The sequence below is a fragment of the Neomonachus schauinslandi genome, chromosome 5, assembly GCF_002201575.2.
Source record: "Neomonachus schauinslandi chromosome 5, ASM220157v2, whole genome shotgun sequence".
NCBI classification, from domain to species: domain Eukaryota; kingdom Metazoa; phylum Chordata; class Mammalia; order Carnivora; family Phocidae; genus Neomonachus; species Neomonachus schauinslandi.
Genome location: NC_058407.1, coordinates 16,549,050 through 16,574,790, shown reverse-complemented (window position 1 = coordinate 16,574,790; position 25,741 = coordinate 16,549,050). Strand labels below are relative to the sequence as shown.

Sequence of the window (25,741 nt, the reverse complement as noted above, 5' to 3'; positions counted from 1 at the left end):
GCTTCAGGAGAGCTGGAAATGGACAGTGGCCAGTCATTCACCCACATGGCCAGGCCATCAGCCCTTTTCCAGCGGTGCTCCCTCTTGACCAGGGAACCTCAGAGAGGAAAATCTAATCAGATCGCTGCATTTCAAAATTTGCTCCACAGCGATACAAATAAACTCCAAATGTCCACATATTTGATCAATTTACCTTCATCCTTTAATCGAATAAGCCTCGGCCCTGCAATCAGAAAGAAAAATATTTTGCTAAGAGCTTCATTTCTTCAGTGATTCATCTAGCAGTGGTCTCAAAGCTGACATGATGGGAATGAGGTATTTAATGCTGAAATAATTTTTATGACCACATCACAAGAGGCTGGAATGGCTTTTAAGGTACATCATATTTTAATCACAAGCACACAAAAAGCATACATTGCTTAAACACTTCGGGGAAGCTTGGAGCTGAATGCCAGAATTCTAATACCATTATCAAGAAAGGAAAGGCTGCATTTCTTTTTTTTTTTCCAGTTCATAACTCCTTCTGTGCTATTGGTTAGTCTGAGGGACTTGGAAGAAAAGTGTTTTAGAAAGAAAGTTACAAAAAGTACATCCAAAAAGAAGCTTCAAATCAGCAGACGCCCAAGCAGCTAAAATGGGTAACCTCTTATCTTGTGTGACTCATTAGCTAGAGGGAAGGTCTCCTTCAAAAAGTTAGAAAGATTCCCAGAAGTCAAGGTCATCTGCAGCATCCAGGGATGGTGCACATGGCCAGATGCCCGTGCTGGCCTGAAGATCCCAGAAGTCAAGGTCATCTGCAGCATCCAGGGATGGTGCACATGGCTAGTCCCCCCACTGGCCTGCTCCGGCTCAGGCCAACGGAGGGTGTGAAATAAAACCATCACTGTGATCGTACTGCTAGGGATCTGGTCACCTGCTCCCCAGCCAGTTGCCACTTAGGTCCAGGGAAACAGGAGGGAAAGGGCAGAGATAAGTAGGTCAGGGGACAAGGAGAAGGTTTCGAGAGGAAGAGGAGGGGCTCTAAGAGTTTTTTAAGGAGGCAGGATTCTGTGGTGGGAAACATAAGCTTTGGAATCAGGCAAACTCGAGTTCAGCTCCAGGATCTGCCATTTCTCAACGGTGTGCCTTAACCTGTTGAGCTTCATCTTCTCAATCGTAAAACCAGGGAAAATAGCTGGTGTATTGGATTTCTTGAGAATTAATGAGAGGATTTATATAAAGATTTTAGAACAGTGCCTCAAATATAATGGGTATACAATAAATATTAGTTTTCATATTTCCTCTTGTCCTCCAACCTCTTCAAAGGTGAGAAAACAGAATTAAATAGTGTGTCACTCAATTCAAATCTTGTCCCTCAACTCCAAAACCCCTCCATGGGTCACTATTATCTACAGAATAAAGCCCTGGCTTCCTGGCAAAGCATCCCAGTTTGGCACAATCTGGCCCCAGGCTGGCATAAATTAGCCATACATCTGGGCACATGACACCCTATCACCGCAAGACCACTCCACCCCCCCACTTCTCCACGTTTACTTGTCTTGTTCTCAGCTTGGGACGCCTGTCTCTCCTATTTACTCATGGAAATCGTACAATTCCTTCCTCCTTCTCTTCTCATTTACTGGGCGACCACAGTGTGCCACACACTCTCCTGGGAGGCAGAAACACAAAGAGAAAGATGACCAGCAGAGTCATGAGTGGGGTAGAGGTGGAGGAGACAGGTTTTTCAACAAAAGCTTTATAGAAGCAAAGGAGCAGTGGATTCTGCTGGAAGAGACCGGAATGAAGGATCTCTACACAAAGGAGGTAGCAGTTGAGCTGGGCTATGAAGGTTATGTAGGAGTGTTTCAGAGGGGAGATGGGTGGTTGGAGCAAAGGCAACAAAGGACACTATTTTAAGGGAATGGAAATCTTAAACCACACTCTGTAGCTAGAGGAAAAGAGAGTAGGGAAGGGAAGGGCTAGAGCTGGGATGGGTGGGGTATGCAATTCCAAGGCACAGGACATGGCACAGATCTCAGCCCACCAATTCACAGCTGTGCATCTTGCGCAATTCCTTTACCTTTTTAAAGCTTCAGTTTGTTCTTCTGTAAAGTGGGAGTGAAACTAGCGCCTAGCCAGAAGGATGTGTGAGGATAAAATCAGATGATCCTTGTGATGTTCTTGCAAAGACTCTGGCAACATAGGAAGTGCTCAGCAAACATTAGTGATTCTCATTATTTTTTTAAAAGTCTAACTAAAATGCCAGTTCCTCTCCAGCCTTTCCCGACCCTCTGAGTCAACTCTTACTCCTCTGTCCTCTATGCTTTCATGGCATTTTTATAAACCTCTGTCTAGCATTTATTTCACAGGCTTTTGTCTGACACTGTATTTGTTTTTCTGCTTCTGTCTCTAACAGATGAAATGCTGTGTCTTGTTCATCTGTGACATCCCTTTTGGTAGGAAGCACAGTACTCTGGACATGGTGATTAATCACTGAGTGATTGCTGACTAGACAAATGAAACCTCTCATCAACAACTTAAAATGAATAACTTTAAGAAATATTAAAGCCAAGAGCCATCCTCTGATCCAGTGTTTTCCAAACTTTTTATAATTCCCAGCAAGAAAAGAATTTACATCAAGACCTAGTGTGTGTCTACATGTCTATTTATAGTTGCAAGAACAAAATTTTCATTAAATAATAATTATCCTTACTACTGCAGTGTGTCACAATATGTTCTAATCTCTCCTTTTTTAATCAACTTTTTTCACTTAGAAGTTTTAAATTTACAAAATTATCGTAAAGATATTACAGAAAATTTCCATATACCTCGCACCCAGTTTCCTCTATCATTAACACCTTATATCAGTAGGGTACATTTTTCACAACTAATGAACCAATATTAATACATTCTTAATTAAAGTCCATACTTTATTCAGATTCCTTTCGTTTTTATCTAATGCTTTTATTTTCTGAGCCAGGGCCCCATCTACGACACCACATTACGATTAGTGGACATGTCTCCTTAGGTTCCTCTGGGCTGTGATGGTTTCTCAGACTTTCCTTGTTTCTGATAACCTTCATGGTTTTGAAGAGTATTAGTCAGATATTCATAGAATGTCCCTCAATATTGTCTGATATTTTTCTCATCATTTGACTGGGGCTCTAGGTTTTCGGCAAGAAAGACCACAGAGACAACGTGCTATTTTCATCACATCTTATCAAGGGTATGTACTATCAATATGACTTATTAACATTGAACTTAACCTTTATCACCTGGCTTGTCTGCTTTCTCCGCAGTAAAGTTAGTATTTTCTTTCCCTTTTCTTTTTTTTTTTTTTTTAAGATTTTATTTATTTGCGAGAGAGACAATGAGAGACAGAGAGCATGAGAGGGAGGAGGGTCAGAGGGAGAAGCAGACTCCCTGCTGAGCAGGGAGCCCGATGTGGGACTCGATCCCGGGACTCCAGGATCATGACCTGAGCCAAAGGCAGTCGCTTAACCAACTGAGCCACCCAGGCGCCCCCTTTCCCTTTTCCATACTCTATCCTTTGGAGGAAAGCCACTATGTGCAGCCCACACTTATGAAGTGGGAAGTTATGCTCTATCACTTCGAGGATGGAGTATCTACATAAATTATTTAGAATTTTTCTGCATAGGAGATTTGTCTATTTTCCTCCACTTATTTATTCAATCATTTATTTCTATCAGTATTGACTCATGGAATTTTTTAATACTTTGGGTTATAATGCAATCCTACTTTTACTTCCTTAATTATTTTGTGGCTCCAAACAACTGTGGGTGAACTTCAATTCTCCTGTAAACCTTTGACATACCTTTATTATTTATAATTGTGGGCTTTGTATGTCTTTGAGCACTTTCTTATTCTCTGGCACTATAAGATGCTCCATGATCATCTTATACATTTCTTTCCACAGTCTTAGAATCAACCTTTTCTCCAGGGAGCCTTGATTCCTTTTACTGAAGAATGGTATTAGAAACTAAGATCTGGTCATGAAGTGTGCTCATTGTCATCAGATTGTCACTGTTTCTAGACTCAGCTGATAGAACAAGGAGATACATGTGTATATAACTAACCAGTGTGTAGATATATATCTGTAGATGTTTCTATATGTAACCACCTGTACCTATACAAAGCTAAAGATGAGTTCTTACTGACATATCCAACTCTCATCCAGTACTACATGGATGGATCCAGGCCCTCACTTATCTGTAATCTCCTACTCCAACAGTGAGAAACCTGGTTCCTGGCATCTGTCATCCACTTACTTAATTGTCCACTTCGAGGATATGTGTATGGTGGTTTCAGTATTATTAACTGTACCAGTATGGGACTCAACTTTATCAACTAGAGTAGAGTTCTTATGTGCTGTTTCCTTTGCCTTTAATCTTACAGACCCACTCATTTCCAGTTACTTAGCTCTGTACCTTTCCCCCACCCTATTCAGTGAGGCTTTTCATACATTTCTTACCTAGGCCTGCCACAGAGTTTTTGTCTGGAGGCTTCCATCACCGCCATCTTACTTCTGGTCCTAAAAATCATTCTTTTTTTTTTTTTTTACTACCTTGTTTGCAAAGGCCATCTCCTAATAGCTCTCTGAGAAGCAGAAGATAGGAAGCTACATTTTGATACAATTTCTTTATTCTAGGTTTACACTTACTTCACAGCTTGGTAGGCAGAATAATAATCCCCCCAAAATGTCCACACCCTAATCTCCAGAATCTGTGTATATGTTATATAACACAACAAGAGGGAATTTACAGATGTCATGAAGATTATGGATCTCGAGATGGGGAAAATATTTTAGACTATCCAGATGGGTGTCATATAACCACATGAGTCCATAAAATCAGGGACTTTTCTCTAGCTAAAAGGAAGGGAGATGAGGCAGAGGAGACCATTAGAGAGATTTGAAGTAAGAAGGACTTGGTGAAGCAATGCTGGCTCTGAAGACCAAGCAAGGAAGCCATGAACCAAGGAATGCTGGCAGCCTCTTGAAGCTGACAAAGGCCTCTCTGGTCAACAGCCAGTGAATAAGTGGGGATCTCTGTCCTAAAACTGACAGGAACTTAATTCTGTCAACAATCTGAATGAGACTGGAAGAGAGTTCTCAATCTAGAGCTTTCAGAAAGGAACACAACCCGGTGAACACAGGGATTTCAGCCTTGCAAGACCCAAACCTGAATTACCAGTCAATACTGCCATACATCTGATCTCCAAAACTGTGAGGTAATAAATTTGTATTGTTCTAAGCTGCTAAGTTTGTGATGATTTGTTATGGCAGCAATAGAGGATTAATATGTCTTGTTTAGATAGAAAACATGTAGATTGGAAATATTTTTCCCTTCAGACTTGAGAGGTATTATTGCCCTAGTATCTTCCAGCATCTAGTGTTGCTATTAAGAATTTCAATGCCATTCTCTTTTCTGTTCTTTTTTAATGTGATCTGCTTTTCCTTTAGGATTTTCTCTTATCTCATAATGATCTGAAATTTCATAATGATGTGTCTTTGTGTGAGCCTTTAATTCACTTATTGGGATGGGCCCTTGGTAAAACTCTGTAGTCTAGACACTCATTGTGCCAACTTTTGTTGCATGGATATCACCCCAAAATTTAGTTATTGATAATGAATTGCTCTGGGTTCTGCTGGGCAGTTCTAATGATCTGGTCAGGCTCAGCTGATATAGGCTGGACTCGGCTGTGCCTCATATTACCTCTCATCCTCCCTCAGTGTAGCCAGTCTTGCTCATATGGTTAGCAGAGGTTAGCAGTGATCCCAAGAGCAAGCATGGAAATACACAGCTTCTCAAGGCCTAGGCTCAGAACCTCTGCCACATTCTATTGGATAAAGCAAGTCAGACCCAGCTTAGACTCAGGGGATAGAGAAATAGATTCCACCTTTCAATAGGAGTGTTATGATTCTTTCTGCATGTCCATAAGATCTTTTTCTATGCTATTTCCTTAATAATTTCCTTTCTCTTCTTCTCTGTTGTATCTTTTTGGACCTCCTTTTAGTAGACCATTGAAACTCCAGGTCTGATAGAATGAGTTCCTTATCTTTTCTATCCTTTTGACTTTTCATATATTCTAGAAGATATCCCCAACTTTAATTTCCAACCCTTCTACTATTTTTTCATTCCAACTATCATAATTTTAATTTCCAAGAGCCCTTTCTGTCTTATTTTTCTACGTATTATTTTTTTATACTAACTTGTCCTTTTGTCATGGATGCAAAAACTTCGTGTATTTCTCTGAATGTTTTAGTATAGCGTTGTTTTATTTTAAAATTTCTTTCTGCTCCCTGAGAATGAGATTTTTCTACCAAGTTCCTCTTGATTTTTTCTTGTGTTTCTGAATTTCATATTAAAGGACTTTCTTAAAGGTCTGGATATCCTTATTTGCCTGTTCTTATTTAAGAATGAATGAAGAATAGGGGCACCTAGGGACGCCTGGGTGGCTCAGTCGGTTAAGCGTCTGCCTTCGGCTCAGGTCATGATCCCAGGGTCCTGGGATCGAGTCCCGCATCGGGTTCCCTGCTCCGCAGGGAGCCTGCTTCTCCCTCTGCCTCTGTCTCTCTCTGTGTCTCTCATGAATAAATAAATAAAATCTTTAAAAAAAAAAAAAGAATAGGGGCACCTGGGTGGCTCAGTCAGTTAAGTGTCTGCCTTCGTCTCAGGTCATGATCCCAGGGTCCTGGTATCAAGTTCCGCATCGGGGTCCCTGCTCAGCTGGAAGTCTGTTTTTCCCTCTCCCTCTAGCTCTCACCCTGCTCATGCTCTCTCTCTCTCTCAAATAAATAAATACAATCTTTTTTTAAAAAAAGAATGAAGAATATAATACTGATTGGAAGCACTACATGCATGAACAGGATTTGCCTTCCTGTAGGCTTTATAATATTTAGAGCCAATTTGTGCATTTGAGAGGACTCCCCAAACGTAAGTTTTTGTAGGTCATTTTTCTTGTATAGGTTGGTTTTTCCAAACTCCTTCCTGCCTCAGGGCCTTTGCACATGCTTTTCTTTAATTGAAATATCCTCTTCTTCCCTCTGAAAAGTTTATTCAGTGCTTACGTATACTTCAAATCTAAGTCAAAGCATCACTTCACCAGGGAAGCCTTTTCTAATCCTCTAGACTTGTACTTCTTATTACCAGTATTTATCCCAAATATAATTTAAAATATTATTTTATGTAAACATCTAGTTAATTCCTTCCCAACTAGGCTACAAGCTTCATGGGTACAAAGCCCTTATCTTTGTTGTTAACTGTAGTGCCTCAAGCATTTGGCATAGTACCTGGCACGTAATAGCTAGCCAGTAAATATGTGTTGAATAAACAAATGAACACATAAATGAAATGATTTTCCCAACTTACATATTTCTTTTAGTGGCATAACTGGAAAAAAAAAAAAGTCCTGTTGCACCTTCTTACGTGATTTTTCTCATTTCTCCTGCAGTCCCTCGTGAAGCCTCACAAGGACTCTTAGAAGAACTGTTCTCTTCCAAGTAACAACAACCACAGTAAATCCTTGCAGGCCAAAAGGCTGCAGACATTCTGTAAACAGCCCCAGCTCACATGGGCTGCTTTATTTTAGGGAGGAGCCCGGGTTTGGCATGTCCCCAAGACAGAAACCCTTTAAAAACTATTTAAGCCAGATGAGGGGGGCTGTGGCATCTGCTTGGAGAAACTGTCTCCTTATCTCCAACATTCACACCAGGGCCCTGGCATTGCAGGGACCACATCAAGTGCCTGAGGGTCTCAGGAGTAACAGAAAATGAAAAACTCCCTGTTGACAGATTTTGCTTTACCTGGTGCCAATACAACTTTTCCTACATGCTAGAAATACAATAAAAATAAGTTTAAAATAAGTTCTTTAATTACTATGGTAGGTTCAAGAAGTATGTAAGCTTTATGGTCTGTCTGTTTCAAAGGCTACACCTTCCCTATGACTAGAAGCCCAACAAAACCAGCAATCTGAAGAGGGAGAATCTTCCTACCCACCCACTTTCCCAACCAATCTTGGAAAAAACAAACAAAAACCACATTTTATCCAATCAAGACAAGGTACTCTGAAAATCTGACATTAAAATAAGGCAAAACTAAGAAGAGTTCACTCTGTGGGATTGCTCCAGAACCTTCTTTTAAAATAATGGCTATGAGAACCGAATGGGACTTGTGTCAAGCTTTCATTTTAACCTTGAGGAAACCAAGTTTCAGCAAAAGTAGGCAACTTCCCCACGGTCCCAGAGCTAGTGAGTTTTAGAGCCAAGAGTCAAATCTAGGCCCTTGAGAAATTGCACTAACGTGTATTTAGGACAAATATTAGTTAAGGAATTCCATTTCTACTTAGAATGATGAAAACCCCAAGAGAACATTGATCCCACCATGAAGGGGAAGAAAATGCTGGATGACTTATAAAGTCATCACTTTTCTTGAGACTATCAGAGAGCTGAGATTGCAAAGTTACATAGTAAACTGCATTCCAATAAGGGGCAAACCATTCTGAGGAGACACAGGACGCACGACCGCCTCACCTTTGGTGGAACATGAGAGAAAGTGGCAGTCGCTGTTCAAGTGGGTGGGACTTAATCAGCTAAGATGTTAACGACTTCTTAAAGGCCAGTGTGGGCTAGCATGTGAGTGAGTTTGGGAAAGCAAGGAGCCCAGACACAGAGGGAGATGGTGCTTGCTCTCAAGCTTTACTCCACTGTGTGCTCAAGAGAAACACGAGTGACAGGCCGGAGGCTGGAGAGCCCAGAAGTGGCAGGAAGGGACAGACACAAAGCCCTGCTGCTTTCCCAGATCCTTCTCCTCAAAAAGCAAAGCCTTAAGGTGCCAAGGGAAGAGCAGCAAACCTCTTGTCCACAAGGCCCAGACATAAATCCACTGTTCTGGGACAGAGATGGAAGCAAAACCCTCTGCCCTTGGGGGAAGAACTGGAAGCTCCCTCAGGTCCAGGATGGTGAACTGGCACCAAGCAGAAATCAGCTACAACTGGAGGAGAGTGTATTTGACTCTTTGGGCTGCAGTAACAAAGCGCCATAATCTGGGTGGCTTCAGCAATAGAAATGTATTCTCTCACAGTTCTGGAAGCCAGAAGTCTGAAATCGAGGTGTCTGCAGGTTTGCTTCCTTCTGGAGGTTGGGAGGGAGAATCTGGCTGATGCCTCTCTCTCAGCTTCTGGTGGTTGCCAGAAATCCTTGGAGTTCCTTGGCTTTTAGACACATCCTTCCAGTCTCTGCTTCCTCATTCACAAGGCTCTCTTCCCTCTGCGTATCTCCCTCTCCTTTCTCTTATAAAGGCACTAGTCATTGGCTTTAGGACCCACCCGAATCCAGTGTAGCCCCCTCTGAACTGATTACATCTGCAAAGATTCTATATCCCAATAAGGTCCCATCTGGAGGTTCCAGGTGGACATAAATTGTGGGGGATGCTGTTCGACCCAGTAAAGAGGATAGGAAATTCTTCCTGCCCAAGATCAACCACAGACCCAAGGCAGAGTTTAGCTGCCATAGAATGGAGGGACAGGGATGCTGAAAGGCCCCTCTCCCGAGGTCCAGGCATGTGAGGACTGAAAACGGTGAAGGCTGGGCCAGGGCGTCAGAGAAACCCAGGCCTCTACTAGAAGCCTACACAGGAGAAGGAGCAGCACTGGGAGAGCCCAGGGTGTTATGGACTGAATGTTTGTGTCTCCCCAAAATTCCTATGTCAAAGCCCTAAACCTGACTTTGGCTATATTTGGAGCTGGGACCTTTAAAGAAGTAATTAAGGTTAAGTGAGGTCATAAGGGTGGGTCTCTGATCTGATAGGACTGGTTGGTGAACTTATAAGAAGAGACATCAGAGCATTCTTGCTCTCTCTCTCTCTCTCCCCCCACTCCTTTCCAGTACATTCACCAAGGAAAGGCCAAGTAAACACACAGAGAATAGGTCGCCATCTGCAAGCCAAGGAAGCAGTCTCACCAGACGCCTACCCTGCCAGCACCTTGACCTTGAACTTCCATTTGCCAGAACGGTGAGAAAATCAGTGTCTGATATTTAAGCCCCCCTGTCTATGGTACTTTGTTATGGCAGCCAGAGCAGACCGACACCAAGCCCCTCTGGACACGGGGGTGCAGACCTGCTGGGAATCAGGGTAGAGCAGGGACCAGAGGAAACACTCCACACCAGGCCCCTGGTCAGCCGCAGGCAGCAGCATCACAGGGCAAATCTGAGCCTGTGGCAGGGAGAGTAACCACAGCAACAAGAAAACCCAAACCCACTTTAACTCCCTGGTAGGTTGACCCAGTGCTTCTCCAAGAGAGGAAGAGGTGTGTCCGTGCCCAGGAATAAATACTCACTCATAGCTTAGTGCTGCCTGATGACCACCCACTAAAGAAGAAACAGAGTGACTTTCTTGGCAGAGGGGAGGGAACTTTGGGCAGCTACCTCTGCCCTCCTGGGACTCTCTACTTCATTTTGGGAGAATTTTGCTTTTTCACAGCAGGGCCAGCTTTGATGGCTCCCTACTTAGTTGTCCCTTGAACACACTTTACAAAGCAAATGAAAACCAGGAATCACTGGACCAAGGGCGACTGGGAAAAAGAGAACCAAATACATCTATGTTTGTCCTTTCTCTTGCATTTTTGATATATCTCCAGTTTGCCCAAATCTCTTTAGACTCCAGCTTTAGACGTCCGGCTTAACGTGAACCATTCAACACAGCCCTGCATGAATTATGAGTGATTTATGGAGATCACGGTAAGACTCTCAAGTGCAGGCACTGCCGGGATAGCCTAACGTCATGTGAAAGTTTTCCAAGGAATCCCGATTGCAAAGGGTCCGTTAGCCCAATGAGGCTTTCTGCCTCATCTCCTTTGCCTGGTGATTTTCCTAGAACAGGCCGGAGCTCTGCACAGAAGTGGGGCTCCTGCTGTTCTCAGCAGAGCGGTGAGCACGAGCCTCCTGCTTGCTCCTCTTCCTCCACTTAGTCACAACGAGGCGCAGAGTCCAGTGGTAGATCCTGAGCTCCTTTTGGATGGTGGACATATATGGACTAGAAGGGCCTGGACCTGCTTGGTTCCAAGTGATCCAAGTCTCCTAACTGTTCTAGCTCTTCAGAGGTAATTGGACAGCACAGACTCTAGAGCCACACTGCACCGGGTTCAAATCCCGGCCCTGCCACCTACGAGCTTTGCGACTCTGGATAGATTACTTAAACTCTCTATAGATGAATCTAATGGATTAAAATAGGTAGATTACTTAAACTCTCTATAGATGAATCTAATGGATTAAAATAGGTAGATTACTTAAACTCTCTATAGATGAATCTAATGGATTAAAATAGGTAGATAGATATAGATATACCTCACCTAGACCAGTGTCTGGCACACAGTATGTCCTATAAACGTCTATTAACTACCATTCCCACCTACACTTAAAACCTCTCCTTTCCTTATTATGAAGGAATGAGACCTTGCCATTTGCAACGACGTGGATGGAACTGGAGGGTATTATGCTGAGCGAAATAAGTCAATCAGAGAAAGACATGTATCATATGACCTCACTGATATGAGGAATTCTTAATCTCAGGAAACAAACTGAGGGTTGCTGGAGTGGTGGGGGGTGGGAGGGATGGGGGGGCTGGGTGATAGACACTGGGGAGGGTATGTGCTACGGTGAGTGCTGTGAATTGTGTAAGACTGTTGAATCACAGACCTGTATCTCTGAAACAAATAATGCAATATATGTTAAGAAAAAAAAAAGAAGAAGAAGATAGCAGGAGGGGAAGAATGAAGCGGGGGAAATCGGAGGGGTAGACGAACCATGAGAGACGATGGACTCTGAAAAACAAACTGAGGGTTCTAGAGGGGAAGGGGGTGGGAGGATGGGTTAGCCTGGTGATGGGTATTAAAGAGGGCACGTATTGAATGGAGCACTGAGTTTTATACGCACACAATGAATCATGGAACACTACATCAAAGACTAATGATGTAATGTATGGTGATTAACATAACAATAAAAAATTAGGGGAAAAAACCCCAAAAAAACCTCTCCTTTCCTAAGTTCTAGTTCTTTATACCATAGAACCCTGAATCAGCCTTCAAGACCCGCTCTGCAAAGTGCCCGGAAACTCAGGAGCAGCGTTCATTCGTCTTTTCTCTGTGCCCCCCAAGGTGCCCCTAGAAAGCCCTGCTGTCTTAAGCCGTCTGCCTCCTCCTCTAAACTGGGAGCTTCTGAAGGACAATGACTTTGCCTTGATCGATTAACAGACCCAGTGCCTCAGTGGCACAGAGAGTGCTCACCAATGTGCTTGGCATAGATGAAGGAATGACGTCCATCACTTACATAGGGTGGGGAAGTGGGGAACTAACATTCATCAGATGCCTAAGAAGTGCTAGGTATTTAGCTCATTTCACTTATTCTGAAACTTGTAATAATCATGTAAATAATGTACTTATTAGAGGTTCACTTATTAGCTGGTCTTTATGAGTAGATAAAATATAAATGGTTTCTTACTCCGTATAACAAAACAGTGTGTAAGTGGTTCAGAGTCTGACTCCGGAGGCAGACTGTCTTGGCTCAGAGCCAAGCTCTATTCTGATTATGTCACTTAGAGAAAGTCACCTAACCTCTCTGTGTCTCCATAGGGATGATAATAGGTCAGTAAGGATTATATTATTTGTATAGTTAATGCATATAAAGTACTAGTAACAATGACCATGACATGGTGAGTGCTCCATAAATGTTAGTCATGCTATTCTATAGTGTTTGAAATTTTTAATGAAGTAATCCATGTACTGCAATTAAATTTTAATAAAGAAGATGTATAGCTTACTAAATTTCATGGGCCAGAAATTTCGTAGGCCAGAGAAGAGAAAGAAGACACAGAATAATCTAATGGTGGGTAGAACATTGACCTTGGAATAAGAAAACCAGGTTTCCAGTCCCCATCTTGCCACCTATTTCTAGAATTCTCAACCCAGTCTTTCATGGATTGTGCAGGTGACCATAGCTCATATGTGTGGGAAGACAGAACTGCAGAGGACATTGGTACATTGCAAACAGTGTATGTTATTAAACTACGTTAGCGAGAGGAAATCGGAAAATCCCATTGCTCTGTGTTTCAAAATATGGATTTTGAATATCTTTAGAGAAGTACAACTTCAAATTTCATTCCAAAGCATGCCTGACAAGTGAACTGCTCTTCATTATAACAAAGCAAAACACTGTCCCTAAATTCATGAACAAGACATATTTTTTCTATTATACTTTAATAGTTTGTAGAATGTTTCCACTGAAAATTTGATCCCCTTTTCCATCTGTATCAGTTATCTATCATCACAATAATGCTGTGTAACACTTTTCTCCAAAACACGGTGGTTTTATTATTGCTTGTGAGTCCGTGCATCAGCTGGGTGGTTCTTCTGGTCTTGGCTGGAACCACTCATGCGTTTATAGTCAGCTGTGGATCAGTTCTGCTGATCTTGGCAGGGCTCTCTCACGTTTGGAGGTTGACTGGCTGGTCTGTGATGGACTTGGCCAGGATGAATGGGCTCTCCTCCATGCGTTTCTCAATTTTCTCCACAGGCGAACCCAGACTTGTTCACATGCCAGTGGATGGTTTGAGAGAGTGAGCAAAAGTGTTTGAGCCCTCCTGAGACCTGGGCTTAAAAGTGGAACTGTTACCCCCACACATTCTATTGGCCAAAGCAAATCTGGGCATTCCAGATACAAGGCTCTGCCTCCTGATGGGAGAGGCTGCAAAGTTGCCTTGCAAAAAAAGGGGTGTGGCTGGAGGAAGGATGGAGAAGCAGGGCCATCTCTGCAATCAGTCTACCATAGACTCCATGCTACTTGTTCAGTTTGACAACTTCCTTCCTCGAGTGAGTTTCTCTCTTGGGGCAAATGTGATGCTCAAGATTGATCCAGTCCCATCATCATCTGCCTCCCTTCCCCATGAAGCCACAGTGTGTGAAGATATGTCTAAGTCTCTCTTAAGTGAGGGATAGTTCATTATCTTTAGAATGAAACACAGAACAAGTGTTTTTATATTTACAAAAGTGAAACGTTTTTCTTCTTGTGGATCCACCATTCATAGAAAGGGACAATGGCAATCCGACAGGGTCAGGTAAATATTCTTTGGTGGTGTGGCCATCTATCTCCCGGGTGTAGAGAAAGGCCTAGGGGAGGGAAGGTCAGTCTCACAAATTGCACGCACAGCCCAGCTCTGCGAGGTGCCCCTCCTCTGCCCACTCTGTCACTGTCTTTATCACACTGCCCCATGAGGCCTGCTTATTTGTCTGTCTCCCCATGGGCTTATCTGCTTAGAAGGCACTGAATGTTTCTTATTTACTGCTGTACCCAAATGCCTAGAAAAGTGCCTTATCCAAAGTAGACACTCATGTAACTGTATGAATGAATGAATGAATGAATGACCATTGATTCAGAACTAGAAGAAGGACCAGGCATTGGCCATGGGGCTGAGAGAAGAGCAGTTCAGGCAGCAGAAAGAGCTGGTATGAAGCCAGCATTATGAAAGCATGTGCCATGTCATGAGGGACCCGTGTTAGGACATTTACAGCACAGGGGCACTGGCAGAGCGGCAGGGTCTGAGGCTGGGAAGATGGGCCATTCTAAGAAATCTGGACTTCATTTTGTAGAAAATAATGAATTAACAAAGGTTTTAGGTAAAGAGAGTAGCATACTAAATAGAATTTTAAAAATAGCTTTCATAGAACAAACTCAGAGTAAACTTATTTCTCTGAGTCTTAATTTCCCCATATTTCAAGTAGGTGTCATAATCGTTGACACATATATGGCCAGGCTCTAGCCTGGGTACCTCTACTTCCTCTGTATTAGCTATTTCAACCATCCCAATAACCCTATGGAGTAAGAAGTGTTAATATCATTGCCATCATCCTTATTTTATAGATGAGGAGCCTGATGCTCAGGGAGGGTAAGGAACTTGCCCAAGGCCACACAACAACAAAGTGGCAGAACTGTGATGTGGACTCTGGTATCTGGCTCTAGGGCTTGTGCTCTTAACTACGATGTGGTCTTATCATCTACCATTCAGTGGTATGTAAAAATAAAGGCAGAGAATATCAAAATCTCAAACAGTACCTGGTATAGGGAGAGAGCTTAGTAACATGTTTACTGGTTTTGTTGCTTGTTGTTGTTAGCTATAATATGGAGATATTAATTAATATATTTATTTATATAAATCAAACTTTATGTAAATATGTATTCATTTTTAAAAGATTTATTTGAGAATAAAATGTTATATAAAATAAAATATTATATAAAATAAAATAAAATAAAAATAATTTATTTGAGAGAGAGAGAGTGGGGGTGGGGGAAGAAGGAGAGAATCTTTAAGCAGACTCCCCTCTGAGCAGGGAGCCAGATGTGGGGCTCCATCTCATGACCCATGAGATGGTGACCTGAGCTGAAACCAAGACTCAGACACTCAACCGACTGAACCACCCAGGTGCCCCATACATAAATATTTATATAAACATCAAGGTTTATGTATACATATAATTTATACATATCACTAGTTTGTAGGATTATTATGACGCACAAATGAGCTAACATATGTAAGGTATCTAGCACAATGCCTGGAACTTTAGAATGACCCCAAAGTTACTTCTTTTCTACATCCTGGAATTTATTATTGTAATTATTATCATAAATCTGTATTCGTTTGGTAGATTACCAGTGGTCCCTTCAAGGCAATCTAGGCTTTTTCTAACACGAACCTCAGAACTCTTCCAGCCTCTACCCATCCCCCAGTTCCAAAGCCACTTACACAGTCTGTGTTAATGACAGCAGTGCCTCCTTCTCAATCCCAACACCTGTGTCAAGTCTGCTTGGGCGCCATAACAAAGCACCACAGACTGGGGGCTCAGACAACAGACAGTGATTTTCTCACAGTTCTGGAGCTAGAAGTCCGAGATCAAGGTGTCAGCAGGTTGGTTTCTCCAAAGGCCTCTCCCCTGGGCTTGTGGACGGCCGACTTCTCCCGGTGTCCTTACAGAGTCTTTCCTCTGTGTCTGTCTGTATCCTAATCTCCTCTCCTTATAAGGTCACCTTATTGGATTAAGGCCACCCATATCACCTCATTTTAATGACCTCTTTAAAGGCCCTATCTCTAGATACGTCACATTCTGAGACCAGGACATCAACACGTGAATTCAGGGGAGTCACAATTCAGTCCCTAACTAGCTCCTATCAAAATTTCCAGGAGAGAGATGCCCAGAGCCTAAAGCAAGAGATAGTGCTGGTGAGAGAGCAGATTTATTTATTTATTTATATCATCAGGAGAGAGATTTATTAATATACAGAGCCTTTTTCTAACCACTTTTAGTAGCCCCCAGAACCTGTCTTCCCAAAATGCCTAAACTATTCCACTTGGTGGAGGGAAACAAAATCTGAGTCAGACCAGTTCTTTGGCTTTGTGTCTAGAAATGCACAACCCTGGGATTTTCTGAGGTCATTATTCATTTTTCACTGGTAGTGTTGGCATCATGAGGACAGAAGCTGAAAGAAACATTATGAGTTTGGAACAAAATGAAAAATGAAAACAGAAAAGGATAAAAGTAAAAAGTAACCCATTTCTGCCCCACAACGCAGCCAATGGACTCGAGAACTTCCAGCCTGAGCCTGGGCCTGGCCCTCGCTGTCCCAAGGGAAGGAAGATCCCGGGCCCCCCTCAGCAGAGTGGCAAATTGCAGCAAAGAAGATTCTGGAGAAATGTGTGCCTCCGTGCTTACGGTGGAGACTGATGGAGAAATCCTCTTCTAAAGGACATTTTTCATGGGAAAACAGAGTTGGTCTCTACAGAAATGCCCGTGCCTCAGGAGGAAGTGGCTTTGCAACTTGAAGACAGCAGGTGGCATGGCCAGGAGGGGATGGTGCTCATTCGGCTGTCCTGATGGAGACCAAAGGTGAAATGGAGGAGCTGAGGACAAGGCTGAGCAATCTCCTCCTCTCCTCCCGCTGAGGAGACTTCCCCAGTGTCAGTCCGGGCACCCCACTAGTGTGAGCATTATGTGAGACGGTAGGGGCTGATGAATAAAATCTAAGGAGAGGGTGGTGAGGTGTCTGCCCTGTGGACATCAGCTCAAGCACCCCTCATTCTGAGGGAAATCTCCAGCCACTTTCAAAACATCTTTGATTTCAAAAACAAAAATCTCTGATGTAGCTGAAAGAGCACTGGGATGGGAATCAGAAGCCCTAGGATGGGGTCTTGAACCTTCCTTCTACTACCTGAGTGATTCTAGACACCTTTCTTGATTTTTCTGAGCCCCAGTGCCCTCATTTAGGAAATGAGAATGGTTTTGCATGGTCTCCCAACCTTGCAGGGTTGTAGAACTAAAGCAAATTATGTACACAAAAGCATCTTGTTCAGTTCTAAGATGACGAGGGAGCCAGTAGGGCCTTGGAATCAGACAGACCTAAGTTCAAATGTGGCTTTAGACATTGACCAGCTGGGTGATCCTGAGCCAACTCTTAGGTTCAGTTTCCTCCTTCGTTTATTCATTTATTCAATAAATATGTTACAGAGGCCCAACAATAGGCCGGGTACCAAATGACTGCAAAAGACCTAGAGTTCTCACCTTCACAGAACTTTCTCATCAGTAAAAAGAAAAAAAGAATTGCCCGCTTTACCGCATCGCTGGGAGATTCAAATAAGAGTAAGTATCTGGGGGCGCCTGGGTGGCTCAGTTGTTAAGCATCTGCCTTCGGCTCAAGTCACGATCCCGGGGTCCTGGGATCGAGCCCCGCATCGGGCTCCCTGCTCAGTGGGAGGCCTGCTTCTCCCTCTCCCACTCCCCCTGCTTGTGTTCCCTCTCTCGCTGTGTCTCTCTCTGTCAAATAAATAAATAAAATCTTCAAAAAAAAAAAAAAAAGAATAAGTGTAATGCTCCACCTACTATGGCTGGGAAGGGATGCTTTACAAATGTTCATTCCACCTTCTTTTCCCCCATGAAAGCATTATCATCATTAATATGGGAAATCTCTTTTGATGAAGGCCTTTTAAGAAAGAAAATGGAATATGATTACAGAAAGAGGCCAGTGTCACAAAATAAAAATTAGCTTGGGCATAAGCACGTTCTGCTGTGGCGCACCGTATCATCTGATGGACTGGGGGATAAATGATCCGGAGGTTTCTTTTAACTGAAGTCAGATTAATCAGAGCAACCAGCCTGAGTCTACTCAACACAGTGTAATTCTATTTTGGAGATTGAGATGATGTCTTTATCACTGGGCATCTGGAAGTGTGTACCTCAGCACTGAAGCCAAGGATCCGTCTTCCTTTCTGCCTGGCTCTCCCTCTCTTTATTCCTTTCTTAGCAAACACCCCCAGGCACATAAGCATGCACACACATGTGGGCACGCACGCGCACACACACAGGGACACAAATGTACATGCACACACATCATTCCCAGGAGGCTGGTGTGTCCTCCTCACGAGACAACATGCCATTTTCAGAAATAGTTCTTATTTTTGCTACTCTAATAAATGTTTATGGAAGGACGAAACAGATGAATGAATGAGTTAGCTCTTATGGGCCATGAACCAGTTCTGAAACGTGGTTTTGGAAAAAACAAACAAACAAACAAAAGAATAAATAAATATGAGCAACACTGCATTCTCTCCTCCCCGTCAGGGAGTCACGATGCACAAGGCTTCTAAAAGCTCTGAGAAGAAGTCCCTAGGAAAGAAACCTTTATCTTCTGTTTCTGGTGAAGCCTGAAAGGTGTTTTTGTTTTTGTTTTTCCTGTATAGCTTTATTGAGGTATAACTGACATATAACATGGTTTAAGTTCAAAGTGTATTCTGTTTTGAGAAACCAGTTTCACTTTGTTAGTCCAGAGGTGTCCCAGCTTACTTGACCAAGAATGGCTCTTGTGTGTATGTGTGTGTGTGTGTGTGCGTGTGTGTGTGTGCGTGTGTGTGCTGCGACACCCCTTAATTCCACAGAGCCTACTGTTCTAAGAAAACCAGTTTGAGGGTGCCTGGGTGGCTCAGTCGTTAAGCGTCTGCCTTCGGCTCAGGTCATGATCCCAGGGTCCTGGGATCGAGTCCCACATCGGGCTCCCTGCTCGGCGGGAAGCCTGCTTCTCCCTCTCCCACTCCCCCTGCTTGTGTTCCTGCTCTCGCTATCTCTCTCTCTGTCAAATAAATAAATAAAATCTTTAAAAAAAAAAAAAAAGAAAAAGAAAACCAGTTTGAGAACGGCTGCACTAGCTGGTTAGGTAGTGACAGAGCCACGCTCCCGAGACGCCCGCCGCGACTTGGCAATAGGCAGTGTTGTCGTGTCTGGGGATACAGCTTGCCCTGCCTATCTCTGCAGGTGACAGAGGCCGGTTCCAGCCAGGCCAGCACTGCAAACGAGGCTCTATTATAAGGACAGAGGAGGTCTCAGGGAACTCTGGGCCAGGGATCCAGTGGGACCTCAGAAAGTACTGGAACCAGGGACTGGAAGGTGGCAGGATCCTCTCAGTTTCCCATTCCTTCTCTCTTCCTTATATTAGCCTCGTTCCTTCTGTTCCTTCCGTCCCCTTTGCTCCTCCAGCTCACAGAGCAGATGGAAGCTGCCCACTGCCAAGTTTAGAGTTACACCTCAGCACCAAAGGTTCAGGCCCGCCCCAGCCTGCTCATCTGTAGTCATGGGGCAAGGTCACACTTCACAAGATGGTTGCTGGCTCCCTTTGTTCTCAGCAGGGGGACACAGCTAGAGATTGCTGGCAGCCACTTCACAGACCCACTATACTCTCTTGTACACATGGCCCACCGAGGCTCCTAAACCCTGGCCATGCCTTAGGATCACCTTGGAAGCATTTTCAAAATCTCTGTCTTGGCCTCCCCAGCAGAGATGCCAATACCGTATGTCCGGAGAGGGACACAGAAGTTGGTATATTGTAAAAGTTCCTCTGATTTTGCCAGCATATTGCTCTAGAATCATCCATCTATGGTTGTGCCCTGGATATTTATACTGTCTAGAGTTCTTAATCTTTGTTTTTCATTGTTCTCTCACCTGGGTTCCCCCTCTGTCATTTCTCAACCAGTTGAACTATTTCTCATTTCTCGAGGCTCGGTTTTGATGCCATCTAATCCAGGAAGTTTCCTGGATTCTGCCTGCCCGTTGAAATCAGTGTGCTACTCCTTTGTTCTTTCACTATGTTTATCTGTAATTCATTAGAAATGAAACTTTCTGTCCCACTAGATTAGGAGCTGCAGAAGGCAAAAGGACAGTTATTTTGAATAATGTTTTTTCTGATTGTAAGTAGTATATACTTATATAAAATTTAGAAAATTCAGATAACTGGGAAAAAAAAAAAGGAAGAAGATCCATCATTCCCCAAATCAGAAATAGCCATAGTTTAAGTTTAGGCATGTTCTCTCTAGTCTTTGTTCAATGGGTCATATATGTAGTTTCTTTTTTTCACATTTGGAGTCATATATAATTTTCTACCCTGGTTTTCTTCTGTTGACTTTATATTGAAAACATTTCCTTATGTTGTTCCTTCTTCAAAAGCATTATTTCAATGGCTTGTGTAACATCCCGCTGCAAAATGTACCACTTTATTGACTCATTTCCTAATTGTTGGACATTTATATTAGCTTCTATTTTTGCTCTTAAAAATAGCAAAGTGTGCTGGATATTTTTCAGTTGTCTCTGCAGAGCCACTGTTCACCCTGGGCCCATATGGACTTTGTCAGAGTTCCTTTGCCGTTGGCTTTGCTTGGACTCAGAATGGGAGGTGCCAGCAGGAGACCAGCAGCTGGGAGGAGGGTGGGGATGGGCCATTTGCTCCCCTGGTTGGTCACATGGAGGCCCCCTCCAAGTAGCATCTCCTTCCAGGTTCCTGAAACCCCTCACTCCCTGCTTTTTTTCTTGGCCATCAGCTGGCATCCATGAATTTCCGTGGCTGGCCCCACAGTCCTGCTCTGTCCCTTGTCATCTCTCCACACGCTGTCCAAACTTTGTAAGTTGTTGTCTTTTTGTTTGTTTCACTCTTTGAATTAAACTGTCTTCCAGTTACTCAGTTTGAGCCTGCTGTTTCCTGACAAGATCCTGACAGATACACATGGCAATTGACATTTTGTATCTAAATCTTTGACCGCATTCCATTTTCCTCCTGGAGGTTGGAGATAAATTCTTAAAAGTGGATCAATGAATAGATACATATTTGTGGCACTTAATTTATATTGTCACATTGCTTTCCCAAAAATCAATTATGCCAAATTCTGCTCCTCCTGGTAGTGCTTGAGAACACTAAAAATTACCATTTGGAATCTTCATGTTTTAATCTGCATTTCATTGATTACCAGAGAAGATGAATTTTGTCACATATTTAAATCCCTCTTTTATGAATGACCAGGCCTAATTTCATCCTCTATCCTTCATAATATTTATCTATCTATCTAGAATAATAATCATAAAAATTGCAACTAGTATTACCACTATTGTCAATATGGGCAATCAGATGAAAGACTGGCCTGTTAGACAAGCCAGAGACCAAAGACAAACTACAAAACAGAAAAAAAAAAGGAAAAAAGAATAGTATCTGTTAAATGAGATTGCTTAAGGCCCACATGCATTTTCAGTCAATGGAGTCATAATTGTATTATAAAAATAGTAGCTAAAAGTTACTGAATTCCTATTGTCTACCAAGTGCTCTGCTGAGTGATTTATATTTGTTAGTCCATCAAATCCTTAACATATGCTCTGATTGATCAGTACGTTCAATAACCACTGAACCATTTCTGGACAAGATTTCCAAAGCTCAACCCTGCCCCAAGTTTTATAAGCGCTAGAAACTCAATCTTTCTCTCCAGAACACTTTTTAAGTAATGAGACATGAGCTCCAACGTGACACAGACTTATGGATGCAGCAACATCCCTAACCTGTGGTCCCAAAGTTAGGCAAAAATGGAAATGCTGACATGCTACTAGACAGACACACTATTCTTGGATATTCCCAGTTTGCTTTTATAAACGCTGGAGGCTTGGACGGTTTGCACAAACATCCGATAACATTTGCAACTTTGTTGCTTACAGCAAAGTGTTTGAGATTCGTTGGTTGGAGAGAAGAGATTTTTAGAAAACAGCCATGTAGAAATTACTTCAAACTTCTCTTTCACAAGTTCTATTTTAGAATGAAGTGAAGAGATTTCCGGGGCAAAATGTAGCCAGTTGCGAAGGCTGGAAGGAAGCCTCCCCTGAGATAAGCCCCACTGCCAGGCGAGCCTGGCACCACTGTCATTTTGACCTTGTTCTTCCTCTGAGTTCTCCCCTTCTAGGCCGACCCCCCACAATTTCCACACCTCCGTATTTTCTATTCTTAGAATATCGGGCTCACTCTCCTTATTTTATGTTCCCTTCTTTTTCCATTTGAAGGGACAGTAGCAAGTACGCAGTCAGTTCTCTCCGGGGTTTGATCTGGCAAGGAAAAAATAGTGGTAGTTTCGCAGAAGAACCGAATGCTATTTCTGAGCTCTGTGGCTTTGCGCAGATTTTTATTTCTGTAAAAGGTTGTGTTTTATGTATTATAGTCTTAGATTTCTGCTCCTTGCTGTGGACAGCCAAACCTCTGTTTTAATTTCATATTACTTTGGCTAGTAACGATGAGTCTGGAAGATGAAATAGCACTGAGAGACAATTCTCCCTTCCATCACGGCTCAAATTGTCCCTGTTCATTTTCAGAAAGAGCTAAAATCTTCAAAGTAAAATGAAAGGAGGAGGAAGAAAAACAATGTCCCAATGCCCAGTCCCAGCTGATACCAGCATCATTCCATGGGTGCGGTCATCCAGATGTTAGCTCCGCCAGATGTGCAACCTTGTCTGCCCCAAGGCAGACCCACCTGTGCTCTACATAGGAATGTGATGTATGTGAGGTCAGGCTGCTCACCTCCAAGTCACATAGTTAAATAAAAGATGCTCTAGCTTCAGCCACTGGGTGTTCTAAGCCCAGCTCCCCATCCCTATGAGGTCTGCAGATCACTCAGGCTTTGGGTTCCCAGAGGAAGGAGAAGAGACCATGTGTCCGAGGAAATGTCTGTAATACATGTTAAGTGGCCCATGAGAGAGCCCTCTCATTTATTGGCTGAAACATGAAACGGAAAACACGTGCAGCTAGCACGGGGCCCCCACAGACTCTTGCTTCTTCCCAGGAAATGGAGTGATGAAGGATGGAGCAAACACGTGAATTCAGGCAGCCCACATGCTTGGGTGTTTCACAATGCAAAAAGCATCTGTTGGGTGGAAATCCTGGGCATTGGGATTGGAATTTATAGAGACAGATTGACTTCTAGTCTCTAGCTGGGATTCCGTTCCTGCTGCTATGGGAATAGATTTTTCCATGAAGCAAGAAGGAAACATTCCTCATTCAATTATGTGTTTATTGATGTATTTGATGCTCATTTGCCAAATGCCAATATCTATGTTAGGGGTGGGGGAACTAAAGATGAATAAGGCATGGACCCTACCTTCAAGGAACTCACTAATGGGAAGAGAAAGATGGATAAGGGAATATTTATGTACAGAAAAGTCAGTGTGGCTAAAGAAATATACATCAGGATTCGGAAGGAAACTGGGGGTGTCGCCATCTGTAAACCATAATGTTTGCTCCTTTGGGCCATCAAAGATCCATTTTCCCTTCCTTCTGATAACATTAAAAATAAATTTGCATTTGGGTATTCATCTCACTCACACCCACTAGCTCTACCCCCAGCCCAGCTGTGGACCCTGATTGGCTATGGGCAACCACCTCATCCCATGTCTCTCTGACCAGAATCTGGCTCAGGGCTTATAATCCAGTTTAAGTGGATGTGATTCAGCGGGGAGTACTGGGGGCTTCTGGGAGAGAGGTCCAACTGTTTTTTTAGGATAACTTCTGTGGAAGCCAGCCCTTTTCCTGCTAGATGGCTATGATCTCTGGGAACTTGTTGTTCATGAGGGACCATAGCCTTGTAATGGAGAAGACCCCACAGAAGGTAGAGTAGAAATGACAGGTAATGAAGTTTAATGCCAGGGCTGCAAACATTGTCTAAAGCCCATCCTACCAGCTTCTCAGTTCAATGCACTGATAAGTCCCTTCATTATTTTAACCACTATGAGTTGAGTTTTTTAATACTTGCCTGTAAAGATCAAGAGTGTTTCAAAAAAGAAGTAGGAATTTATATTAATAACAATAGTTAACAGCTGTTGAGTACTTACCCATGTGCCAGGTACTCTGCTAAATATTTTATAAGTATGATTTTATCTAACACTCACAGGATCGTAGGAGATAGGTTATTTTTACCCCCATTTTACAGATTAGTGAATCAAGGCTTAGAAAGTTTAAATGACTCACCCGAGGGCAAAAAGAACAAGTATTGAAGATTGTGATTACTGGTAGAATGTCAAATCAGATGAGGACTGACACATGTCCATTGGATTGAGCAATGTGAAGTGCACTGGAGGCCTTAGGAAAAATGTTTTGGGCAAATTCGGAGAGAAAAAGTCAGGATGAGGTGGATAAAAGTATGAATAAGAGCTAATGAAATGCAGATATTGGTGTGGACAACATTTTGAACATCAACAACAAATTAGTACCATCACAAATACCATGTCTACCTGAAGGTATACATGAAGACCATGTTTCCATCAAAAACTTTCGTATTTCTGGCTAAGAAATGTAAGGTCTGAGTCACAGATGGCAAATATATGGCGTGAGTGCCATTACATCTCCTGTCCAAGCCCCTGGCAGGCATCACTAATTTATTAGAGCATTCCTTCCCACTGAGTTCAGATATAGCCTCTGAGTCTTTGTCAGCGATGTTTCAGTTGCCACCACCAATTAACTGATTGGCATGTAAGCTAAAATCTACCTGTCATCTACAGTCATTCTAAGCAGAAAATAAGCTGGGATCCCTCTTCCTGTTGCATGCTTTTAAGAGATACCTAGTCACTGTACTCTTACTCTTCTTCCCTGTCTCTAAATGAGAACCAGTTTTTAATCCAATCATAGACCAAAACTCTCACCAAACAAGTAGGCAAAGAGCACGAGACGGACTGGCATGGCACTTCCTCTTGGAAGCCATATAAACCACAAGAGAAGCAGGCACAGCAGACATGAGAGGAGTGGTGGTAAGGGTTGCAATACAGAGCCAATTACAAAGAAAAAAAAATGAAAGGCACGGATAAGAGAATATGAGAGAGAAAACATAGTAAGAAGGCCAAACACATGTTTAATTGAAGTCCCACAAGGGGAAAAAGAATGGAAAAAGACAGATGCAATATTTGGAGAACTTATGGCTGAGAACTTTCCAAAATGATGAAATACCAATATACAGATTCAAGAAGCTCAAACAAACTCAATGTATGATTTTAAAAAAGAAATCTAGAGACATCATAATAAAAGGTCAGAAATACAATTGGAAGGAAAAAAAGATTACCTCCAAAGAATCAACAGTTAGATGAGCAGCCAACTCCTTGATAGTGACGATGAAAACCAGAGCACAGTGGGTGATGATAACCTCGAAGGAACTGGATAAGCTCAACTGGAACTGAAAGAAAATAATGGTCAGCCAAGAGTTCTCAACATTGGGAAATCATCCATAAAGCCATTTCACACCAAAACTAAGAGTTTGGACCAACAGACTTGCACTATTAAAAATACTCTTAAGTGTATTATTCAGACAGGGGAATGATCCCCTAAGGAAAGTTAAAGATGCAGGAAAATTGAAGAGCCACAAAAGTAATAAAA

General features: G+C 42.7%; 1 long non-coding RNA gene across 1 annotated transcript; it reads right to left on the bottom strand.

The window, feature by feature from the left end:
- Positions 1–25,488, bottom strand: LOC110578073. Its single transcript, XR_002480165.1, has 3 exons — positions 25,431–25,488; positions 194–223; positions 1–12 (listed from the first exon to the last, which is right to left on the bottom strand). It is a non-coding gene; the product is annotated as an uncharacterized LOC110578073 (long non-coding RNA).
- Positions 25,489–25,741: the final 253 nt, after the last annotated feature.